The 24,926-nt window shown below is 37.3% G+C and overlaps 1 protein-coding gene across 2 annotated transcripts in view; it reads left to right on the top strand.

Annotated features, from left to right (window-relative positions):
• The first annotated feature begins 13,948 nt into the window (after positions 1–13,948).
• cntn4 (contactin 4) overlaps positions 13,949–24,926 on the top strand; it is a 170,390-nt gene continuing 159,412 nt past the window's right edge. The window contains exon 1 of one of the 2 annotated variants that reach the window (XM_077197996.1): positions 13,949–14,199. The gene's annotated coding sequence lies outside the window, so the exon portion shown is untranslated. The remainder of the gene's footprint in view (positions 14,200–24,926) is intronic. The other variant, XM_077197995.1, reaches the window with a different exon arrangement.

Below are 24,926 nucleotides of genomic sequence, written 5' to 3'. Positions count from 1 at the left end.
CTATCATTCTCATTATAGCACACATTATGTAAATCTAAAGCTGTTTATATTCTAAACTACTTAGTGGGCACACAACTGTCATTTGTATACTAACCATATGAATGTAGAGTTTATTTGCAGCATTACGTTTTCCTTACACAATGGGGCTCATTGTATTTAAATGACCTGTTTTAAACAAATTTACTTCTGATTAATAGGAGGACTGAGAAAGAATACAATTCTTTCTAAATGGCAAGGGCAAACACTTCATCATTATAAAGCAGGAGGCGGTTTTGTTTGTCCTTGAAGCCCGTCCAAAGTCAGATCACTTGTGTTCTGGAGTGAGTCCTGTCTCTGTCTCTGCTAGAGAGAGCCGAGTCACAGCGTTAGTCTGGCAGAAACCCTCACTAAACTCCCATGCATAAAAAAAAGAAGAAAACTCATGAATCAGTCGACAGCTTCTCAAGTAGGTAATTGATGAAGATGAAGAAATATCACAGAACTAATCATGCTTAAGCCTGGCGGAAGACCAAGCGTAGCAGGGGAGTGCTTAAAGGAATAGTTCACCCACGAACAAAAATTCTGCTTTTAAAATTCTGTAGAGGAGGGGAGTAGATTCATGAAACATTTATTATTGTAAGGGCAACAACTTTTTTTCAGTTTGACAAAAACTATTTGGGCTCTTTAGTAAAGTTTTCATAGAATGTCCTAATGTGGATTTTATATTGTGATATCTATTCTATTGTGACAGTACAGCAACATAGTGTGGACTAAATCTGGTACGTGGATTCAACGTATACCAGATGTGGGCCGGATCTGGGCCTGTATGAGTTTTATACGTTTATTTTGTCATTCAACATCAAATTATTACATACTTACTATAAATATTATACTATTTACAAAATGTCATCGGATATGATTTAGGATGATTTTATTTTTGTATTCAATGGGACGAGATAAGCCTGATAACATGCATATAAGCTACATAACCTAATAGATTAATCCTATTTTTATGGACTTTTGAAAATGTGGTTGGTTTGGTTTTGGGATATGTGCAATATAAATGCATTTTTACATTTCTTGATGTGTTTTTCGTCATTTGCACACCTCGCTCCACTAGCTAACAATTTCATATCCTTTCAAATGGATGTGCGCTAATCTTTTCAAACACGCAAGTGCTTGTGAGATATGAAAACAAGGTTCTTATTGTCAGACTACTTTTAAAGCTGACTCGCACTGCTAATTGGCGATCAGCCTTGTGTGACTCGAATTTACAGCAGCATTTATTTCTATTACTTCAAGGTTACTTTGGTTTTCTCATGCAGTGCTTGTCTATCCTCTGTATTCTCAAAGATTTGACTATAGTGCAACTTTTATAGCTGATATCTTACTATCATGCTAGACGTTTTACAAAGATTTCAGATATCAGATTTCAGATTTGATCTATTTCTGATGTCGACTTATATGTCCTTTTTTTCCTCCCTGGAATAAGGTTGCAGGAGATGGTGTTGTCCTCTGATCATGACTGAATATCAATTTCAGTTAAGATATAATAATGAACAGTGTTTGAATTGTGCATGATGCATCTATTATCATCTTTTCACTGAATTTCTGGTGTCTAATCCAGTCAGTTTAAAAAAAAAAAAGAAATTCTGGAGTGTTTTAGCTTTATAGAGTGCAACAGTCAGGTTCCGGAAGTAAAAACTCCATTAATTTTCTCCATAGGAATATTATTTTATAACTTAATCAGTCTTTAAAGACAACCTAACTGTGAGCTACGAGGTGTTTAATCAAGAATATTTGCTTCCTTTGAAGCCATCACCCAGCATTATTTTGACTTCGTTTTAAAATAATCATGTGAAATTCGAAAATTCCACCAATCAGAGAGCAAAACAAGCAAAGCGCGCCAAAATTTCTAGTTATCTCCGCCCACTCCCATGAAGCAGCGCAAATTATGTAATCGAGTTGGTCTCCCAACACTCTCAAAATACCTCGAAATTTGAAAATATATACGCACGCATGCACGCACGCACGCACACACACACACACACACACACACACACACACACATTTATATATAGTTTTACTACTATTGCTTTAAATTTGATTATGCTGTTTGCATTGCCTAATGGGATTGTAGTTCTTTCTATTGCTAAAGCACAGTCTTGTACCTTTGTAGTTTTTTCCAATTTTTGAATACTTTTTTGCTTCAAATCAAAATGTGTAATGTTATGATTCACCTCATAGCTTGGTTTAAAATACTTTAAGTAAGACTTTTTTGAAAGTGGGGATGATAAGCCATTTATACCAAATTTGCATTTGCCCTGCCTTAAAAATGCTGTAAGTGAATTCAAATGCAACTTTCAGGTTTGAAGACCAAAATAGCTTTGCCGATATGTGCGAAATGATTTTTGATGCACAAATGTGCTTAATGCTGCATAAGATGTAAATAGTTTTCCACTGTATAGACTACAGATTGCAGGGAAATGGCTTTCAAAGTTTCAAATGCCTCTGACACAATGTTGATATTGCTTGATTTAAGACACTCACATCATAATCCGTTTGTGTTCACAACAAAAGCTGAAACCCCTTGTAAAGGATATTCGAGGCTTTCTCGATCTAACTTCCTGTCTCAAGGCCTCGTGTCCTTGATAGCGATATTACAAGTATGGAAAGAACTCCCTAAAAACTACTCTGACTTATCTAACATTCTCAGATTTCAGCCTCCGCTGGACACAATTTCTAGCGCCCATCATGCGAATGGTACAGAAATCAATACATTTGAGAAGTGGTTAGAGCTCCTTTATCTTGGGCAGCTGATGATTTGGAGGTATGAATAATTCATTCTTAGAAAGCTACGGATGCAGCCAGGGAGTAGATAGGAAGAGGGAAGAGGAGGGGAAATAGTGCTTTACCTTATCACTCTTAATCTTAGAGGTTGCAGTAATGCAGTTCTGAACATTTAGCACTTAATGGTGTGTCAGTGGAGCAACATGATCTTGGACCATTAAGGCCATCTTGAACCGGCTCACAAGACGATGTCACTCATTCTTTTCCCAGGAAGGGTCACGTGAAAATGGGAGCGGGGTGTTTAGGAGAAGACTGATGTCAGTAGCTTGGGCATTCAAGGCAAAACATCTCTTGATGGGTAAGTTATTTGTGTGTGTTTGTGCGTGTGTGTGCTTTAGCGTGCAATTAGTGAGTCTTGAGGATAATGGCCAATGACCCTGGTCGAGAATGATGTAGCTTCATTGCAGCAGGAAATATATATTTTGAACTTAGAGGAAGGTCTATGAGTAATATTTTCAGTGTATTTTAATGCATTGCTCAAGGTAACTTGTGTTTTTTAAAGCTATGGACAAATTTAAAGACGATGCACATCATCATGTATTTTATTATTTTATATATCATTATTATAATATAATAAAATAAAACAAAAATAATAAAACAGTATATTATAGAATATCCATCAACTGAAACGTTATTTATTTATTTATTTATTTATGCTTGCGTGCTTGCTTGCTTGCAAGACTGCAATGCATAATGTGAATTTAAGCTGCCTCAACTGATGCCACATGTGCATAATTCTACAATATATGTTTTCAATCTATATATTTTGGTAACACTTTACAATAAGGTTAATTAGTTAACATTAGTTAACTACATTAGTTAACATTAACTAATAATGAACTGCACTTGGTTAATGTTTTTTAATGTTGATTTCAAAATGTACTGATACTTTTTTAAAAACTTGTTAGCATTAGTTAATGCACTGTGAAACTAAGATGAACAAACAATGAACAGCTGTATTTGTATAACGTTAACAAAAGATTAACAAAAACAGTAACAAATGTATTGTTTATGGTTAATTCATGTTAGTTAACTCATTCACTAATGTTTAATAAATTAACCTTATTGTAAAGTGTTTCCCTATTTTTAATGTATATTAAATGTGACATTAGCTGAGGCTGATTTCCCATGATGCATTGTGGTCTTAGTTGATTGATAATTCTTGATATTATTATTGTTATATATTACTACCAGTGCAAGCCGCAAATACTGCACAAATAACATCAACAAGCTTTCATTTGTGTTGACATGCCCATTACGATCGTTCTAAATACAGGCTGATATTGTAGTTCATTGGCACAAGTTTATTGGTCGGCGTAAAGAGGAGAGTAATGATTATTTGTGCCATTCACATTAATGTCATTGGGAAATGAATCCTGATGATACCAGTGAGCAAACTCCCTGCAGACCAATTACAAAGGTTCACAAGGTTGTTCCTCATATGCACAATGACTTTTTAATGAGGCTTTGCCATAGCCAGCCAAAATATTGCTTTGCTTGTTTTGTTGCTGTCTACTTGCAGAATAGAGTATAGTTTGGCCATTGGGGAAATGACTCACAAATTACTACATTTCAGCTGTCAGGAGCCTACTGTAAGTCATTAGCTCAGCATTTGTTGTATTTAAATGAGAAATGCAACGCTTGTCATACTCCTCGGTGCGTATCTGGTGGTTTTAGATGAAGTCCCCTCTAGAGGGGCAGTGGATTTAATTTCCCGCTCGGTACCCCGGATATATCTATGTGCATTAGTGCATGTATACTCTTTGCACATATCCTTGTTAGCGTGTCCTCTGCCTTCGGTGTCGTCCCGCTGCCTGTGTGACACCGGGGGACGAGGCAGTCGAGGCAGCACCTGGAACGGTCTGATGTGGGGAGACGTGCTACAGCGAGCAGGGAAATTAGGATCAGCGTGCCACCCGGGGGTGATGGCGAGAGGGTTGTATGTTCTCTCTTTTCCTGCCAATCCTCCTCCACTTTCCCGCTTCTTTTTATAATCTCTTCAAATCTAAAAACCCATCACTGTACTCGCTGGTGCGACATGGGTTTATCCAGCATGGATCCGGCAGTCTCCTACTCTTTGGCGCAGAGCCTTTAATCTGTGGAGCTGGAGTGTTCATGTTTTTTGTTTTTTGTAAAAGAAAAAATCGGGGAAAACTTGCTCCGCTGCAGTTGGCCTTAAAGAAAAGCGCTTTTCCTTTTGGAGTAATTGGCCTGCATTCTTTTCGGTGTATTTCTCGCAGTACAGCTCCATTGGAGAAGTGACTAATAAAGAGGATTTCTTGTTTGTCTGTTGCTCTACTCCATGAGAGGCAGTGGGTCTGAACTCAACTTACCAATCATGTGTTGAAAAAGGAGCTTATATGTGAGAGCTCTACAAAAGGCTATTTCCTCTTCAAATGTGTTTCTTTTGGAAGCAAATGGGGTGTGATCTTCCTAGGTGACAGATAACAAAATCTCTCATGCAGATTTAATAGGTTTTCTTTGGAACAAAGGAAAATAATAAGAAGGATGCAAACATCAAAGCCTTCATCTGAGTACGCTGTCTAGATTGTAATCATATGATGCACTGTTAGTGGATGCTGAATTATAATATAGCTGTGGTTTTGATGGCAATTTGTTTATTTTTGGGTTGGCGCAATAGTAGAACTACTTAGTCTCACAGTTCCAGAGGAGGAAAAACGGAAGACGAAAAAAGTAATTTGCTAGCAAGATTTCGAAAATCTACATGGTTGATCTTTGTATATGTTCTGAATGAGAATTTATCCATAAAAGGAGACCTCTCAGTCTCAAACAACAGAACTGGGATACAGTATGCATTTGTTCATCAAGTTTGCTGAATGTCTTTTAGTCTATCAGTTTAGTTTTAGTTAGTTTCATTAATGGTTTTGTTAGTTTTCGTTTAGTTTTTATTTTGTGAACACATTTCTATTTTGTTTTTATATATTTAGTTTCAGTTTTAGTAATTATAGTTTAGCGGAGTTAACAGAACACTTTCATTTAAAGACCTTTAATTGCAGCTTGCAGTTTACAGTTAACTCTTGTGCAAACCTCTTAATAATAGCCTACAAATAAACTAATTGTTTGAGATTAAACAAAGAAACAAACAAATGCAGCTTAAAAATATAAAAGTATAAAATATTTATTCAAACTCATTCATATTAAAGATGTAATTTTGACATGTGGCGTATAAGAAAAAAATATGCATATTATTATTATGATTATTCTTTTATGGTTATCTCTATTAATCCTTTCTAACATAGTATTATTGTATTGATCAATGTATGCTTTTTGTATATTACATCTTTAAATATCATACCCATGTGTTCAGAACAGACATTTAGTTTATAGCCTAGGCTACTTCTACTCTGAAGTAGGCCTAGGCTACTTCTATTTGTGGGCTAGACATGTGCAGGGCTCTCAATGCTCTGACAGTCACTCATTTTAGTCTTTTGACATGCACTCCCGCCACACATTGTATTTCTCTCGCGGAAAAACTATATATAATATATTTAATATGCCGCAGCGTCCAGAATTTATCTGGCCGCGCCGCTCTCACAATGGAACCGGTCCTTCCGGCAGGAATCAAGCGCGTCTCCCCTGAAGGTCTTAGTCGAGCCAGCAACTTATCAGCCAATTCAAAAAAAAAAGAAAGGGGCTACACAATAGCCAATCAGAAAATATCACTATTGTATCTGGGTAAGATTTAACGCAACAACCAATGAAAAGAAGCATATCCTGGAATTGTTCGCGTGATTCTGCTACTGTTACAACATTTTCCGAAAGTTTCGTTCACCCACAGAGGAAACCACTGGATCTCCAAACATCACTTTGAGCACAGAGTAACTCATGATCTCCGGTTTTAATGTTACAACAAATTCACAACTTGTTTGACACAAACAATGACATGTTTAGAGAATGTTTCCAAGATAATTAGCATCAGTTTTTCTTGAGTGTCTGTGGCCAACAGTTTTACAGCTTGTTGTTCACTGACAACAACTGCTCAGAACAAGTAGTCTCCTAGTCATATTTTCGTTACCACGCGATGACTGGCATATTGTCATGAAACAACCCCATACCTGCGACCCGTCCAATTCAGTTTTAGTTTATGAAAATAACATTGATGTATACGAATTCATTATGTTTTAAATTCATTATTCTCACAAACCGAAGACCTCTGACTCTGATTAAGTGATTCGGGTAGTCAGGAAGGGTGTTTTAGCCTTTAGTTAAATACGATTATTTTTATTTCTTATGCTTGTTATGTTGTGATTATTTTATCATTATTTTAATTCCTTTTTTTATGTAGAGCACTTTGACCATTACCATTGTGTATGAAATGTGCAATATAAATAAACTTGCCTTGTCTTACCTTTTATGCTCTAAGAAATTAATCTAAAATGCATTGTGTTAAAGAAATGGTGCGCCCAAAAATGTAAGACATCACTCTCATATCACTCAAAACTCTCTTTTTTTTTTCTTTATGTCTGTCTTAGAGCTTGACAGCAACTGATCAGACCTTCGTTTATGGAAAAGAGCAACCTGGACATTGTGGTATATAACTTTGTGCCAAAGGAAAAAAAATATTTAAAAAGTATGTGGTAGCACTTTATTTCAATGGTGCACTTTAGACAATCTACTAACTAACTACAATTATGTAAACTAACTCTAATTACATTATTAGTAGACTGTCTGCTTAATATCTGATAACACTTTGATGGTCCCCCAACAGACATTCTACTGACCAAGTAACTTTGCAACTACTGTTATGTCAACTTGTTCTACTAACCTGAACCCTAACCACAACAGTCTACTAACAGACTTTTGGACCTCACTGTATATAACTTAAATATATATAAAAAAAATTACTAATTCAATTCTTTAAGTTGTGTGGAAACTTTGTATCAGCTGACATGTGTATGGCACAGTTAGCTTAGAGAGCAGTGCAAACGTCTGATCTTGATCGAGCCAGAACAGGTGTGATTTAGACAGTTTTGCCAGCTTGTGCTGAGAAATGTTTCACCATGGATTTAGCCCAGTTTGGGTATCGGCCAATAAAAAAAAAGTATTCCAAGAGAAACTGGGCAATATTGGACACAGGGGGCTGTGTCAACCTATAAAGTAGGCAACTTGCTAATGACTTTTTCAGAAACTAATTTTCTTCTTTGCCGCATTGGCCATAAAAGGTGGTTATCGTCTCTATCCAGGGATAGATAGAGATTTAACTGTCCTCATTGTTTATTGTTTTCCACTGCAGATTTTATGTGGTACATGGCACACGCACCAGGAGAAAATCTCCTCAGATTTATTTTGCTCCATGACTTGAGCTCAAATAGTTTCTTAATTATAGGGAATGATAATATGGCACAATAGCACTCAATGCTAACACCTCTGTGAAAAATACTCTTGTTGTCAATAGATCGTTTAGCCATGGGTCTTGTTAAAGCTAATGTCTACTACACCTAGCAGTTAAAGCAAGACAGAGCAGCCAAGTCACTTAGGTGAATAGATTAGGTTTTTAAGAAAGACTAATTTATGTTACGATATATGCATGATAGATCCTCATGCTTTTCAGTTTACCCTGCAGACAGAAACATATTTGCTAAGATGGCCATCAGGTGGTTTAGTTGGCCTCCCAGCCTGACCAGCTGAAAAGGGCTTAAAACCACCTTTAAACCCGGCTAACTAGACCTGACCAGACTGGGAGGCCAATTTAAATGGCCAGCAAAACTGCTTAGGCTGGTTTTGGAACGCTTTTCCAGCAGTGTTTAATATATGAGAACAAAGTAATTGCTTCCCTGCTGGAAAAAGAGTAGTTCTGCAGCTGGGACCAGCAAAGACCAAGAAACCAGCTTAAGCCGGTTTAAGTGTTGTTGATGTTCCACCAGGGTTTTCATAGTACTACAAAAAATTCAATATTTCTGTCCATATGAAATCTGAAAACAATTACCCTAATGCTATAATATCCCAATGAAGGATGTAATTGAAATCACCCTTTGTCCGATCTGACCCCACATAACTTTGTAGATATGTTTCAGCTGTGCTGTCAGTCTAAACTATTGTGTTACTGAATGTGCGCCGTCAAGAGCCGTAATTTAATTCCGAATGGGAAGGAAACAGGGCTCATCATTCAAAACGACCCTGTGGCCATTGATAAAAAGGCTTGATAGCGTCACGCTTCCTGTGTATAAATCTACTCTTCCTGAAGCGAGTTTAGCTAATGCTTAAAATCACTCTGCGATCTGTACAACACTTTAAAATGCACTAGAACAGCTCTTCTCCCAACATCATTAATATTCTTTATTGCATTGCACAGTTTATAATCTCTGTTGATCAGGAGATCTCGTCTTAATCATATAAACCCTTTAGTGGATGGGGAATATTATGTATTAATGAGCTATCAAGATCCACAAAGCTCATGCAACCTGAATATCAATACCACTTGAATACTCCATCAGAAGACAATTGATTTATCTATGTTCAGCATGAGAAAAGTCAACACAGTGTGGAGTACAACTTTATTTCACGGTACAGAGGTTGTACTTAACCTGAGCACGGATAGTTAAATGCCTCTGTCCATAAGTCATTAGCGGCTGTAGAGTGATACCAAGTAGACGTGTCCCAAAAGAGCTCAGCCCAGGAGACGCTAAAATATCACAGAGGAAGGTCAGTGTGGCAATGTTTAGCCTTGAACTTCTAGTAAGATTCAGTAGGAGTGGTTGCTTTCTCGTAATTAAAAAATGCCTTTGGAGACTGACAAGTCTGAGAACAAATCTGCCCACATACAGTATCTGTTGAGGTTTGTACTAATAATCCCTTAACAGGGATATTGGACTAGTGGCCCCTTGCAATATTAAAGCTTTGTTTCTTTTTCATACCCAAACTGCAACTTAGATCCTGCTATAGAACATCTTACAATACCGTTCAAAACTTTTGGATTGGTAACATTTCTCTTATGCTCCCCAAGGCTGTGTTTTATTTGATTTAAAGTACAGTAAAACAGTGATATTGTGGAATATTTTTACAATTTAAAACAACTGTTTTGTATTTTCATGTATTTTCAATGTTATTCCTGTGATGGCAAAGTAGCCATTACTCCAGTCTTCAGTGTTACATGATCTTTCAGAAATCCTTCTAATATGTTGATTTGGTGCTCCAGAAACATTTAAAATATTTATCAATTTTGTGCTGCTTAATATTTTTGCGGAAACTGTTATACTTTTTTCAGAATTCTTTGATGAATAGAAAGTTCTGAAAAGCAGCAGTTATTTAGTCTTTGTGATATGTGAGCAATATTTAAATCTACAACAAAGTGATAAATTATGTTCTGTCAGTGTTCTGTACAATAATGAATCTAATATGAATAGAAAATGTTGAAGCGGCCTACTGTTGCTATTGTTACCACCCGATGTGAAAGATTTCTGTTAGTGTCAAATGACCCTGACTAACTTTTTTTAATGCATGTGTGTACGTAATTTCAGCATTGCAAAAAAAATTGGACTGTTTACAAACAGGTTTCCCCGATATCGTCCGTGTATACCGGCTGTTCTGTTTTTATTTTCAGTGTTCTGAGTGTTTTGTTTATTTTAGTCAAGGCGGCACAGCCTTGCGTCTTAAAACATCAAAAACAGTACAACAGATGAGGGAGGGAGAGCAGACTGAGCCGGGTCTCCCAGAGGAGGGGTTAGCCAGGGTGAAATTAATGGCGGGAGGATCCAGAGTGGAGATGAAGGCTGTAGGAGCCAGGAAGTATCCCCAACAGGAGAACCAGAATGCAGGCCCAATGGAGGAGTCGAGGGAGGGAGGAGCCATGGTGGAGCCTTGCAAGGTGGAACCAGGGGGACAACTGACTGAGGAAGAACGGATGGCGGAGGAGACCAAGCCGGAGCCGCGGGGACGAGCAGCCAAAGTGAACTCAGGGTGACTGAGGCGAAGCCGGTGTAACGAGGACTGAGGTGGAGCCGGAGGGAAGGTGAAGCCCGATGGAGACAAAGGGGTGGAGCGACGAGTCAACAATGAAGGCCCGTAAGTCCACTATATGAATTCAGAGAAACAGCTGACCAAGACGGAGCCTGAGGGACAAGAAATCCTGGTGGAGCCGTGAGGACGATGGTCCCAGGTGGAGCAGAGGGAGCGAGGAGCAAAGGAGGAGCCATCTGGCATAGGGGTCTGTTTGGTAGCTATGGGATTGACACTCCCGGGCTAAGCGGACAAACTATAAGCCCAAGGCGAATCCACGATGCATAGAACAGGCAGTGTAGGAGAAGGCAAAGGGCTGATGTGAGGCAGTGAAGACCGGGCTGAAGGACTAGGCATGCAGTGCATGCAGAGGATTACAACAAAATGGTCTTCCTGGCCGATACCTACGACACACATAAAGTCTAAAATGGGCCTTCTTGTCCGACGCAGGGAGATTTGTTCTAATATGTCAGAAAGATATGTTCTGGAAACCTGTTTGAAAAAATAGTCATAATTTTGCAATTCCACTAAATGACCCAGAAATTACACCGTTCATCTTGAAAAAGTGACTGTAGATTTGTAACAATTTGGCATGTTTTCTTTTGTTCACATTTACACAGTCAACTTGGCTGCAGATTTTCTTTTTTATCTTGTAGTGATTTAGCGATTTTATATGCAACATGAGAAGTCAGCAAATATGTCTGAGTGCACAAAGACAGTTGGAGAAGCTGCTGTTCGCCGTTCTCCCTTCAAGGCTGTTGCTCTGTTCCGCGCTGTCTTTCCTGCAAGTTAATCCCATCAGGAATTCAATTTACTTCTCTTTTAATTATCGCCTTTCAATTGACTATTTTAAAAGGAGAAGATTTTCTCCAATCCCACTTACTATAATTAGGGCTTATGTGTGGATAATGAAAATTTTAAGGGATCAAAGGTGGAATTCATTTGTAGAGGGGCCTGGATCTGTTTAATGTAGTTGCTTGCAGTGTAATCCTGAGATTGGTATGCTATACAAAGTGCCACAATAATTATGTAAATAAAAAAATAAAGTGGCTGCCAAAAATTAATGCGGCAGCTATCAGTAGCACTATATTTTCCCCCAAACAGTCTAATGTCACCTGTTTATCCTGATTTGAAAAACTTGAGTTTGACAACAGGCTTGTTAGCTTGTGCCACCTAGTGGATTAGCACCTTCTGTGTGGACATGAGGTTACGTATCTAATAAAAAACGATTGATTTCCCTCCCTGACAGTCTCACAAATTGGAAGCTTTACTGCATTAAAACTTCACCGGCCCTAAACACACAACCAGAGCATCTATGGTCGTAGTGTGTCCTCTAACAGTCGTCGTGAATACAATCTGCCTCCCTCTATGAGGATATGAGTGCTAAGGAAGACGGATTCATTGTAGACCTATTTCTCTAGCAGCTGTGCATGAAAAATTGCACTGTTTGTGTGCTGCTGCCTTTTCCCCTGCCTTTGAGTTGCATGAACATATGCAAAGCAGACATAGTTACACAGCAACACACACACAGACATGCACCTAACAACCCTGTCACACCAGCGTCAAAACATGTCACGCTCCCCACCTTGCCATTCTGTCACAGCAGACAGAGGGTGCCATCGGGAGTTAAGCATGTCAATAAGCCCCTAACATTGATCAAGACACTTACTGAACAGCCTATAAACCCCCTGGCAGAGGTGCCTGGATAGATCAGTCTTCTGATCCAACTTAATTGAGGAAAATGTGAAAGTACTAAGGAGAGGAGGCGGGGGAGTCTATACTCCAATCATGAGATATAGAGCAATGCGATCTCATTAAAAGACATACATAATTTATCAGCTAATGCAACTGCTTCATAAGGGTTTCTCTTAGATTGTATTTGGCAACATTGTTCTGTGATGAGCTATCGTGTTCCTTGCAAAACCACTCATCAGGATTTTTTTCTCTTAATGTTGAATACCTGTTTGGGCTCTTATAAGGCCTGCTTAAAATGTATCAGGTAGATATTTCATGACTAATGTTATCTGAACTAATTATAACAATGTTGATTGTTATAATGTTGAACAATTGTCAATGTTGAACAATGTTGAAACTTGATGGAGTATCATCCATGAAAATGTTACCGTAGCTACTAGGGTTCTGAACTCCACATATTCAGTAAAATACAATACATTGTGTGGGAGATACTTTTCTGCTATTGTCTAATTGGATTTGTTTGATTGTATTCTTCTAGTGTTTTTGCTGGAGTCAAAATGGGCCGAAAGAGAAACAGTGTTACTCTATTGGATAAAAGTGTTATTTCTGAAAGGTGCATGCCTGCTTTGTGAGTTAAAGCTTTAATAATTTCGGTGTTATGGGATTTGGGTCAGACAAGCAAAATAAAAGAATATGAGCAAAGGTAAGAGGTTAATTTCTGAAAATGACCATCATTACTTTTACACATTATTGGGGTCTCCAGGTTAAAGTATAGCATGTAATCATATAAATTACATATTGTATAACATCAGCTTTAAAAATGACCTTTATTTATTTTTATTTTTTTATTATGACTAATAGTTTTAGGTCATAACAAATGTGGCAATGTCTAAAGTATGTGGTTTTGTTAAAGTCAAACATGTTATTTAATTAATAATCTAAATCTACATTTGAGTTTAAGGTGAGATGTAGAAAACAATCCTTAGTAACAGCAGCACATTTTATTGTTAGGCTACTCAATTAAATTTTTTCATTTTCAACATTTTTTTTTTTTAACAACAATTTTAATAATATTTTACCATTTAAGTAAGTATGCATATCAGCCAACTGCTGAATATACATGTTCTCCATAGCTTATAAGGTTATTTATAGTTCTTATTTCACAATATTTTACACTACAATGACATAATGATCTTTAAAAATATTATTTTACAATATCTGTTATAAAATTGCTCTTTATTGTAGTTTTTCTAATTACTAACATTTTTACAGTATTATTATTCCCTGTACAGTGCACCCAAATCATCCCGCCCTCTTGAAAGCTAAATGAATAATACATGGACATATTTTACTGCAAATTTACGTTTCTGCCATTTCAGCTGTGTCCTCGTATCCCTAATGTCAAAGCCTCAACCCTTCGTGACACAAAGATGATGTGATTTGTGTGACTCTTTGGGAGCCCTCCAGCACAGTATGTGGGAGGTGCCCACCCCGTGCCACACGAACAGCGCGCGGGCTCATGTTGATCTAATGCAGGAATCAGCGGGGACCGTGTGTGGATAGCGCGATATCTCCAGCTGAACGCTGGCACTCACATATTCTGACATTAAGCGGCACTTTTTGGAGACCCTGTCCGTTTTATTTGGATGCTCGGTTCAGTGAGATTCTCGCAGTGAGCCTGCATCACTCTAAGGAAGGGAAGAGACTCGATGTGTCACAGTAAGTGCGTCTTTAGTTATCAGCTGTGCATCGCTCCATCTTACTGAACTCGGGTTTATTCTCTATCTGTACTTCAAACATTTGTGGAGAGTGAGTATGCCGATGCACGTTTCTGGTGATTCATGTGTTTTTGGTTAGCGACATAGGCTTTATTCATTTACTTCGATAAGAGACAGATCCTCACTTTGACGACTCCTCAGACGTCTCTCCGTTTATTTTCAAAGATTTCTATGTATGCGATATACAACCTTTTATTGTATATTTTATACAGTTTATTACTATTGTTTATAGTAGTGCTAGTGGTAGAAGGCGTAGTAGTAAAAATAGCACTAGAATAGTAGTACTACATCTAGTTGGGTTGGGAAGACAGATAGTGATCAAAATGATTAGTTGGAATGACTATTATATTAGAGTAGTAGTAGCCTACTATAGTAGTAGCAATAGAATAGTTTAATTAGAATTAGTTGGGCTCACAGTACTATCTATCTATCTATCTATCTATCTATCTATCTATCTATCTATCTATCTATCTATCTATCTATCTATCTATCTATCTATCTATTGGTCTATCGGTCTGTCTGTCTGTCTAGTCTCATCTCTGCAATTGTTGTTTTTGGTCCAATATTGTTATTTGATGTACATGTGGTAAATGGAACATCATTTACCTTACATTATTAACAAGAAAAGATTGCTATTAAAATTATTCACTATTATTATTATTGTATTATTCATTTTTTTATGTACTGTGTTAACATGCATAAAAGTCCCATGAATGGCATTTTAAAAAGTTTTGCATTGCTTCAAAAGTTATTTTAATAGGGCAGTAGCAAGAATACTTTGTACAATTCTATCAGTGAAAACTGTTGTTTTGGTATTATCGGTATTAAAGTGACCTTGTTTGGGACTTTAATTTATTAACAAAAAACTCACAGATCATTTTGTGTTTCAAGTCATTTCAAGTTCATGTGAGTGGGTCAGTTGTTTACTGTCTAATGAGTCTGTCCATTTTCACTATTTGACACATTCAGGCTGATTTGTGCACCTGTTACGATTTCATCCAGCTGACAGCGTGAACAGCCAATCACGTGGAGGCACAGCCCCATATCACGTGACTTTTCACCTGTGTTTTGCTGTTCTTCCTATGTGTGTGTGTATGTATATATATATATATATATATATATATATATATATATATATGTTATGTTCATTACATTTTAATTTCTCTGTTTGATGGACAGAAGATTCACAGAGAATTAAAAAGACAGGGAGCCCCCTCTCCCCACAAAGAACTGGAAAAGATGACTGGCAGTCTATAGGGTTCTCTCTCTCTCTCTCTCTCTCTCTCTCTCTCTCTCTCTCTCTCTCTCTCTCTCTCTCTCTCTCCATATAAATATGTTTTATTTTTAACCAAGTGAGAGTGACAAGCATCTTGATGTTTGCAGTGAAAGTCATCATCACTGTTGACTTTTCAAACCTTGCTCAAATTGATCTTACTTACTGAAACAGCTGGTGTTGGGTTGTGTACAGAGCGCATTAACGTCAGGACGGGTCTGCATTACCGATGCTTTGAGACATGTTGCGCTGGGGTTAATGATCTGATATGCTCTGGGTTTGATTCGGTTAGAGAGCGTTATATTGGAGACTAGTGCCTCTGCAGATGTTTATTAATCCGCTCTCACTGTCCCTCTATCGCTTAATCCGGCCGGATTTACTGATTATTGCTGTCCACAAACCCCATAAACCACTCACAATATATTTATTTATTTCCCGTGAAGGATTTACTCATAGTCATATCTTCCTTATATTTTGCTCCTTATTTGATTTATTTATTAATTTAGTCACTATTTGGCTCACTATTCTGTGTCGGGGTTCTGTAGGCAAATATCTGCGATCTAAATAAAACTGTTATAGACCTCATCTGTATATGTGGTTGGATAGACAGACTTATCTAGCATCTGTCGCTCAGCATCACAGACTGCAGCTACTTGCGTTAAGTACAATTTCATCTCGTCTGGTGGCCAAGCAGATGAGGTTTTATATGGATCATATTTAATGTTAATCACTGGTCAGGCTATAACAATGCAGGGCATGTTGTATGATTATCTTTCGCTCACAGTGCTTCCTTGCTTTTCTTTCAAAATGGCATAATATATTAGAGACAAATTCGATGTGATTGCATACATGCATGCAAATGAGATTAGTATAAATCAGGCTAACATTTAATGTCAAAACACTGCTGATAGGAGAATATGGTGCATGATTATTGTTTCGGATAATAATGTTTTGGCAAACAGCTGAAGTTGTTTTGGATGTCCTTTTTGATGTACTACACGGTTTAAAATAGTTACCAAGCTTTATCAAGACAAAAGTAAGAGAGAGAGAGTGTAAGTGTGGCGGGCTGTCAGAAGTGTACTGATGTAGTGCAAGTGACATTAAAAAGATTCTGGGGTGGTTGCATTTCATAAAAAATTTAATGGATGGTTTCTGCTGGTGGAAGCATTGAGAAAATGTGTCAGGAAGGCCACTTCTATATAATATATACTTTCCTACTCCTTTCTTAAAAAAAGTTACTGAAATGAGTGGTATCTGCGTGCAGGTCAGGGCTGAAGAGTTTTCCTTTTACACTTCATTTTCATTTTGTGGCAACAGACATGTGAAGGTGACTAATAAGTAAAACATGGTGACATTAGTTGTAACTTTCTTGCAAAGTGTGATCACTCTGATGAAACTTGTGAAATAAAAAAAAAATAGAAATTATAATGAAAACTTAAGCTTTTACAGAAGAACGCAGATCTGAGATGGGTACCATATTAAAAAGCTTTTTAGTTAAAGGTCAAAAAATTATAAGGTTACATTTTATTTTAAGGTGTCATTGTTACAGTGTTATTAAATATTTAAGTACAGTGTAATATTAATTAACTACATGTACTAACTATAGGGTTAGGGTAGGATTAGGAATTGGTTGAGGGTTAATTGCATGTAATTAGGCATCATTTACTGTTATTACTATGGTAATTACATGTAACATATGTAACAAGGACACTGTAAAATAAAGTGTTACCAATTATAATTCTGTCATTAACTCAAACTCATGTAGTTTAAAAAGAAAAAGTGATTCTCTTTTTTCTCATTGTTTGGAAGACAAAAGAAGATATTTTTTAAAAAGTGTTGTTTGGACCAAAATGTTTGAAATATCTTCTTTTGTGTTGTTCTGTTACTAGGTTTGGAACAACATGATTTTTTTTGGGGTGAACTATCGATATGTTTTGCTTCACCTGGTATTTTGAATACTCGTCATGTTTTGCTAGGAGACTTACACCATGTTGCTTCCTTCAGGGAAATGCAAAGCCCCTCGGGATCTCTGTGTTGTTACTGTATCCTTTTAAGCGAGTCCAACTTTTATGTTTACATAGAGCAAATTCAGTGGGCAGCCCAAGTTAAAAAAGCTACAAAGCCGTCATTGGGAATTCAAGTTCATTTACATGTGGGCTAGACACAGCTGGCCACTCTCATGCCTGGCAAAATAGCATTTTGGACAGTGTCCTGAGAAGTCCGTAAGCGTCTAATCTAGGGGCTCTCCTCTCCCAGCGGACCGTGTGGTAAGCCAGGGTGAAGCCCTGCAAATAAAGACAAATGCTCTGTGTCACCCGCCTTGCGCCTCCAGTAAGAGACTCTCCTTTCTGCTCTGCACTCTGTGGGTTTTTAAAAGCAAACAGCGGCGTGCAATTTTTCAAAACATTGTTATGCACAGAGAGGCTGTGGGCCCATGATACTTCTTTTCGCCCGTGCACATGCTGAGACTTGTAAGCCTCTTGTGTCGTATTAAGATGCATTTTTTTTATCCCTCCCCATCCAGCCGTTGTGGAATCTCAAAGTCAGTTTCTTTTTCTCTCTCTCGCTCTCTTCCACCCCCTTTTTTCTCTTTATCGAGAGACAGCCAGTGTCTTAGCGCAAGCGTATGCTGAGTGCCTTTGACACGTCTCTTCTTACGGAATTATTTGCATATTTGCCAAGCATAGAAATTGATCCAGCTGACATCACAGATCAAAGCCTTGTATACTGACAGCAGTGTACTAATGGATCTAAGATGGCTGTCAATTAGGAAAAACAATCCCTCTGGTGATGGAAATTGTTATATCTCAGATACCTCTCGAGAGTGTGTGAAAAGGGTGTATTGAATGCACTTGCACAGGAAGCAATGGGTCTAGTAGATTATTAATAGTATTCCCAGTGCTTTGCATTGATGGCTAAAAGGCTAAACTGAAGACATAAATGCTACTGGGTAAAGGAAGCCTCCCTTTTGTTTTAACACATCATGTTTTGTTCCATATTGGCTTGAAGTTGAGGGAAGCTGACAGCAGCGTATAATAGTGTAGATGTCTCTTTCACACCATTGCACTTTTTTAAGAGCAGAAACACTTTTTTAAGGGTTCAGGACCGTAACCGAACAAAGCAAAGCTGTATTGTTACTGGGATCAGAGTTAACAAAAAACCCTCAAAAAGTGTGTTTTGTGAGAAATTGCCTTGAAGAAACTGAGTGATTTTTGAAGACAGGTGAAAATGTAAGGTTAAGAGTAGTGGAGGGGCAGCATCAGTGTAGTACAGTTTTCTTTTTTCCCCAGGTTTCAAGTTTCCTGTCTAAAGGAATTGTTGTAAAATACAGTATTTTGTACTATCGGACTAAAGCTATTGTTTGGGCAAATATGCTAAATATTGAATGTGGGTACATTCAGTCTTCAGCGTGTTTAAAAAAGTTCCCTTAAAAGTGCTTTTCTTTTATTCTGCTGTTATCATCACTACCACTTAATGTCTCCAAGCTGTATTTTTTAGCTCCTTGGCTTCATGTAATGATCCTCAAACATGATTGCAAGTAGACCCGGCCACAAACAGAGCTATCATTCATTTTAATAACATCGCCATTGCGCCTTTTTATTATGCCTTAATGTCCAGTTATGTGAATGGACTTGTGAGCGGTTTTTAGTTCAGATTTCAGTGTTACAGACACATTAAAATGATGCTGTTTTTTTTTCTTTTTGGATTTACAGCCTCAAAAAAATCACTCTCATAAATCTTATTAATTTTTTATTCTGGTTGGAAGAATTTTTCTACACCACTCTTATATAGTTTTACAATGGCAGTGCAATGGACAACCAAGCAATGGTAATATTATTATACTTTTGATATACTATGATTACCATGGTATTTATTTAACAAGGATAAATATATAAAAAAATGACTTTTTGTTAGTGATTTATTATTTATCTAAGCACATAAAGAGAAGGGGGAAATTGGTTTGAGTTTAATAACCAACACATCTGTCTCTAATAATCTGTGGGTCTGAATTAGTTCAGATTCACTGAACTGTATCCCATATCTACCATTTCTAAATGTGTTACAGACCTATTATTGTCTGTTGTTTCTTATGCAATCATGGTGCAACATATTCCTTTGGGAATATGGGTAATTGTGGGTTTCATTAGCGGAGCATAACATGATAAGGCAATTATGGAACTATTGGTGCTGTGATTCTGGTTTTATTATTTACCTTTTATGTGCTACCTGGTTGTTCTTCCCTCTTAGTAAACTTAAGATGTCAGATAGAAAGGTTGTAAATGATGTGCTTTAATGATGGCCGTGTCGGGCAAATTGTTTAATCTGCAAAGTGCATCGTGGCAAACCACATGGGTGTGTTTTGAAGTGCTTATGAGAAATCTAAGACAATTTTCATGGGAGTTCAGATGGTGCTAAAAACATACTACTACTTTATGTATTGGAAAAACAAACAAGTGGCTTCTGTCCATGAGGAATATAGCTGACTGAGATTAAAGTTTGGTTAGATGAAAAAACTTGAGTCTATGCTTCTGAGAGCGATCATGATGTAATCTGTCTTAAAAGATAGAAAACTGGTCACAGGCAGTAGTCATGCTGGTGCATGGTTTTTACAATATTAAAGTCATAATACAGATTTCAATAACATTAAAGGAGCTATATTGGAATTTTTTTCTTATTGTGCATTTTTTCCTTGAGGTCCACTTATGATGTTACATAATATTTTTCCCAGTGCCTAAAACACTATAATTGTCCAATAATTTTATTTTTCATTAAAATGTTCCAACCTCTGACCATTGACACCATATCTTAACCAGGCATGATGTAATTTGTCTTTACACACTAAAAGTCTTTTTTTTTGGACTGTGACCTAACCATATGAAATGGTTTGAAATGTTACACCATTTCTTTTTTTTTTTGCCAATATTGGGAAATAAATATCCAATATCTAAAAAAAAACTAAAAAAAACACTTATATTGTTTAGTAACTGATATGGCTCAGATATATTATTGGTATGATGATTTTGTTTTGTGAGAACTTCCAATGTACATTTCACATTGAAGAAGGCATAAATATGTGTTTAGAGGGTAGTACTACTATAAATTACGTAGACCTCCCTGTCTTCTTTGGTTAAACGATACCCGTGTCATTGTGTGAGGTATGAGAGATTGCTCCAATTCCCTGTACGCTTCTTACAAATTGTTGCACCGAAGCAAAATCCAGTGATAGACCAGTGATAGAAATGTGGAACCTTTTTGTTAGATTAGATTATAACTCTATTTCTCTGTGCCACCACAATATTCTCAGTCCCCCTTTCATTCAAGAATGCATGGGCCCATGAAAAGAGTCAGAAGCACAAAGTCTCCGTTCCCCAAACTTCTTAAGCTTCATTCTTTGCACAACACTTTTTTTTTACTTTGTAATGATTGACTACATTACATTATATGTAAATGTAAGACAAAGAGAAAAACATCTTTCCCTTTCCCAATATTTGCCCTATGGGACTGGGCTGAATGAGTACATTCAGAGCATATTCAGATAACGAAAAACATGTGAGCATTCAGATAAAAAGAGGATGAAAAGTCAGGCTGAGAGACTTATTTTACACTTTTACTCCAAATACCTAATTTTTAGCTCTCTAAAATATGTCCTGAAGGCCTGAGGCAATTCACAATATAATCATCTCCCAATGGCTCAGGTTTGAGAAGTAGCAAAGCGATTCTCTCCCTATAAAAAGCTTTGAGTTATATTATCATGTTGGATTGACTGTCATCTCATCTTATCTAGTCACATAAGTCGCCTTGATGTGAATTATGGTTTGACCGTGATAATGAATCAGCGGTTGATCTTGATTTGACAAGCTGATGGAAGGCTACTGAAAATTTCTTTGTCAAATTGGGATCCAGGGCTCGAGTTTTCTAAAACCCACAATTTAGACAAGCTGTGCAAAAAATTACATTTTAAAGATGCATTGTCTCTGAGGGAGGAAATTATGGAGTGATACTTGCAGAATGTAGGCCACTATCCTGCAGAAAGCAAGTGTGCATATCAAGACCAAGTAACATTTATATAACAAGTGCCCTTTTCAAAATGAGCACAGCACACATATGAGCACTTCCTGTCCAAATGTTACAGTAGACTTAGGCTACAGCATGTGTTAATGTTGCAGATGGTATGTTAGTACATAGTGTAAATGGATGGGAATGTTTGTCAATTTTTCATTTTGAGTATTGATAGGTCTTAAAAATGAGTACTCGAGTTCTAGGGGGCGGGGCATGTGCAGGGGGCAGGAAGGGGCGTGGGGTGTCCGTCATGACAATAATGAAAATACTTTAATTAAAACAAAATTAATGTTGACAAAATAAAAATTGTAGCAAAATGAAAAATATGATTAGAAAAATAACTGCTAGATTATCAATAATACATCACTGTTTACTAAAAAGGATCATCTAAAAGTAATAGCTGCATGAGGTGATGCTGAAGAGTGCATAAACACCAGTAAACTGAATCCCGTTCTATATTACACATCCTATGAATCAGATATTCTAGATACATGTAACATTACAACTTGTATCTGCACAAAAGGAAGAAAATGCAAGTGAACTTTAACTGTTACGTGCTAGCCAGAATGTGTTACTCTCATTGTGGATCCACTCTCCCCATAACAATGCACTCAAACACGTACAAAAATTCACTGATATTCTAAACAATAGTGTTCTCATTATAATGTTACGTGGCAGATTGGTGCTGAACATCTTGGACTTAACAATAATAATAATAATAATAAACTTTAATTTATATAGCGCCTTTAAAAAGCATCTCAAAGCGCTTCACAAGAATAGAAACATGATAAAACATAATTAAACAAGCAATGCATTACTGACAAAAAAACCCCTGATAAAATACAAAATAAAAACATTATGAAATGTTCGATTAATAATAAGGCAATTATAAACCAAGGGATAAAGGGATAGTTCACCCAACAATGAAAATTCTGTCATCATTTACTCACCTTCAAGTTGTTCCTAACCTATATGAGTTTCTTACTTCTACTGTACACAAGATATTTTGAAGAATGTTGGTAACAGTTGATGGGCCCCATTTTTTTTTTCAATATGGAAGTCAATGCCATGGGGCCTAACCAACTGCCATGATTTTTCAACATCAACTTGCCTTTTCAAGTTTTGAGGTCTAAAAGTTTAACTTCTGTCACTGTTTCCTTACACTATTTCTAATAACCTTATAGGCATCATTGATCATTTTTGCAGCTTAGTTTTAACACATATTTTTGGACATTAATGGAAAGTTTTGAGTTCTTAAAGTTGCATTATATTTTCATAATACACAGGAACATTGTATTCCTCATCAAATATTGGGCCTCTCTATTGATTAACACAGTCTGGCTGGCACACATCACCCAGAAACAAGGGTGGCTCTGTCGAGTCATTGGCTAATCCAGCTCATCACTGGCGCTGTGCTAAATAGTTGGAGAGGCACAAGAATTTGTATTGTTCCTGCCATAATAGTGATGTAGTGGTGGTGGTGTTATGTTGTTGATGCCATTATTGTTCAAGGCTCAGGCTGTAATTTGGCTTAGACTGTAATACAGGACCATGGAAAAAGCCTTTATGGGGCAGCGAGCTGCAATTTGAGCAGAGTAGAATCAGTAAGCCATTGTTTAATGGCTGGAGGTGTAACATTAAACAAATATATACTATTTCAGTGCTCTCTCTTTTTAAAAAGCATCTTAAATTTTAATCCTGAAATAAAAACGTTGCAAAAAGTATTGTATGTGTAACTATCATGAACAGATATGAATCAGATTAAGCATATTTATCAAAGTGGTGACATTTACATAAATCAGTAACAATCAGCTGAGTCATTAAATGAGATGTCAAGTACTGCAGATTATTAAGTGTTAGTACATTTAAATTCTCATAAAGCATCTGAAATGTGTCCATGTTTTTATTAGAACCTAACAAGGTATTTGCAAATGGAAGTATCATTATTTAGAGACTTTACATGCTAAATATTTAGCATTTCGCCTAGAGTTAGTGATAACAATGTTAACAGGGCTTTTGTGTTTTCAAGTCAAATGCTTTTTAAGGAAGCTGGCTTAATAAAAAAGCTTAATTGATTCTAGCCCTCATTTAACCCTGTATTGATGTCGGTACTGTATTGCTGTGACCTCACTTAAAGGGCAAGGCTTCATTCAGTGAAACTGCGTTAAACTGAATAATTGTTTATATCTTATTACTAATTTCTGGAGATCACTGGTGCTAAGCACGGTTTCTGTGGACTTTGCATCGTATTAATGGTGGATTTATTGTTGTCAGCCTAAGATACTGCTATGGCAAAGAGTGTCCAGTGCACCAGAACTCACAGCCTTGGGCATTTGTCAGCTGTCGATGTGAGATCTTGTTTGATAGTAAAGCTTAAGGCACACTGACTGCAATTTCACACTCTCAGCTATACTTCTTATAAATCTTGCAGAACTGTCGAATATATGACTTTGGTGCTGTATTTCTTTGTCCTTTAATTCATCTGGCATTCTTTTATTTTATAGCTGTGGTGTTGCCATTTTAATATTGTCCATTTATATCCATGAAAAATCGTTCACAATACATTTTACCTCTGTAATTTGACAAATTTACGAATTAAACCCATTTCTTCTATTTTTGAATATTGTTCCAGACATTGACAATGAGAGAAAAAAAAAGATCAGGAGTTTTCAGGAAACACAGGACGAGGTGTAATACATCCGTTTTCCATCCGCGATTTTGTGCTTCAGCAGCTAACTCAGCATAGCGTAGTTGTTTTCGCTCATATGCCTCATCCACTGAGTCCTCCCAGGGTACAGTGAGTTCGATGATGAAGGCCTTCTTCAGAGAGGGGGACCAGACAAGTATGTCAGGCCTAAGTGTGGTGATTGCAATCTCTAGAGGAAAAACGAGCCCCCGACCAACATCCACTAGAATCTTCCAGTCGCAGGCCCCTCGAAGCTGACCATGCTCCAGAGAAGTGGGCCTGCAACTGGCTACCCTTTTCCCCATGCGGACAAAGTTGATATGCAGTGGATTGGGTGCTGATGGTGGCAGGAAGTTGGAAGCAGTCCATTTGTTTTCCATGGTGGCTGCGAGAATCTTAAGGACTTGGTTATGACGCCACGTATAACGTCCCCGGGTGAGGCTGACTCTACACCCGGTCAGTATGTGCTTGAGAGAACCTGGCCTGGAGCAGAGGGCACATCCTGGCTCTTCACCCAACCACTGATGGAGATTGCTAGGTGTTGGAAGAACATCATATGTAGCCCTGATGATGAAGCTGAATCGCTTCGCTTCCATGCTCCACAACTCCTCCCAGCTGATCCTCCTCCTCTCCACACTCTCCCAACTTG

This window comes from Siphateles boraxobius, unplaced genomic scaffold, assembly GCF_051911475.1.
Source record: "Siphateles boraxobius isolate OS27281-9 unplaced genomic scaffold, OSU_SipBor_1 41, whole genome shotgun sequence".
Lineage (NCBI taxonomy): Eukaryota > Metazoa > Chordata > Actinopteri > Cypriniformes > Leuciscidae > Siphateles > Siphateles boraxobius.
This window is presented reverse-complemented; position numbering and strand designations above follow the sequence as displayed.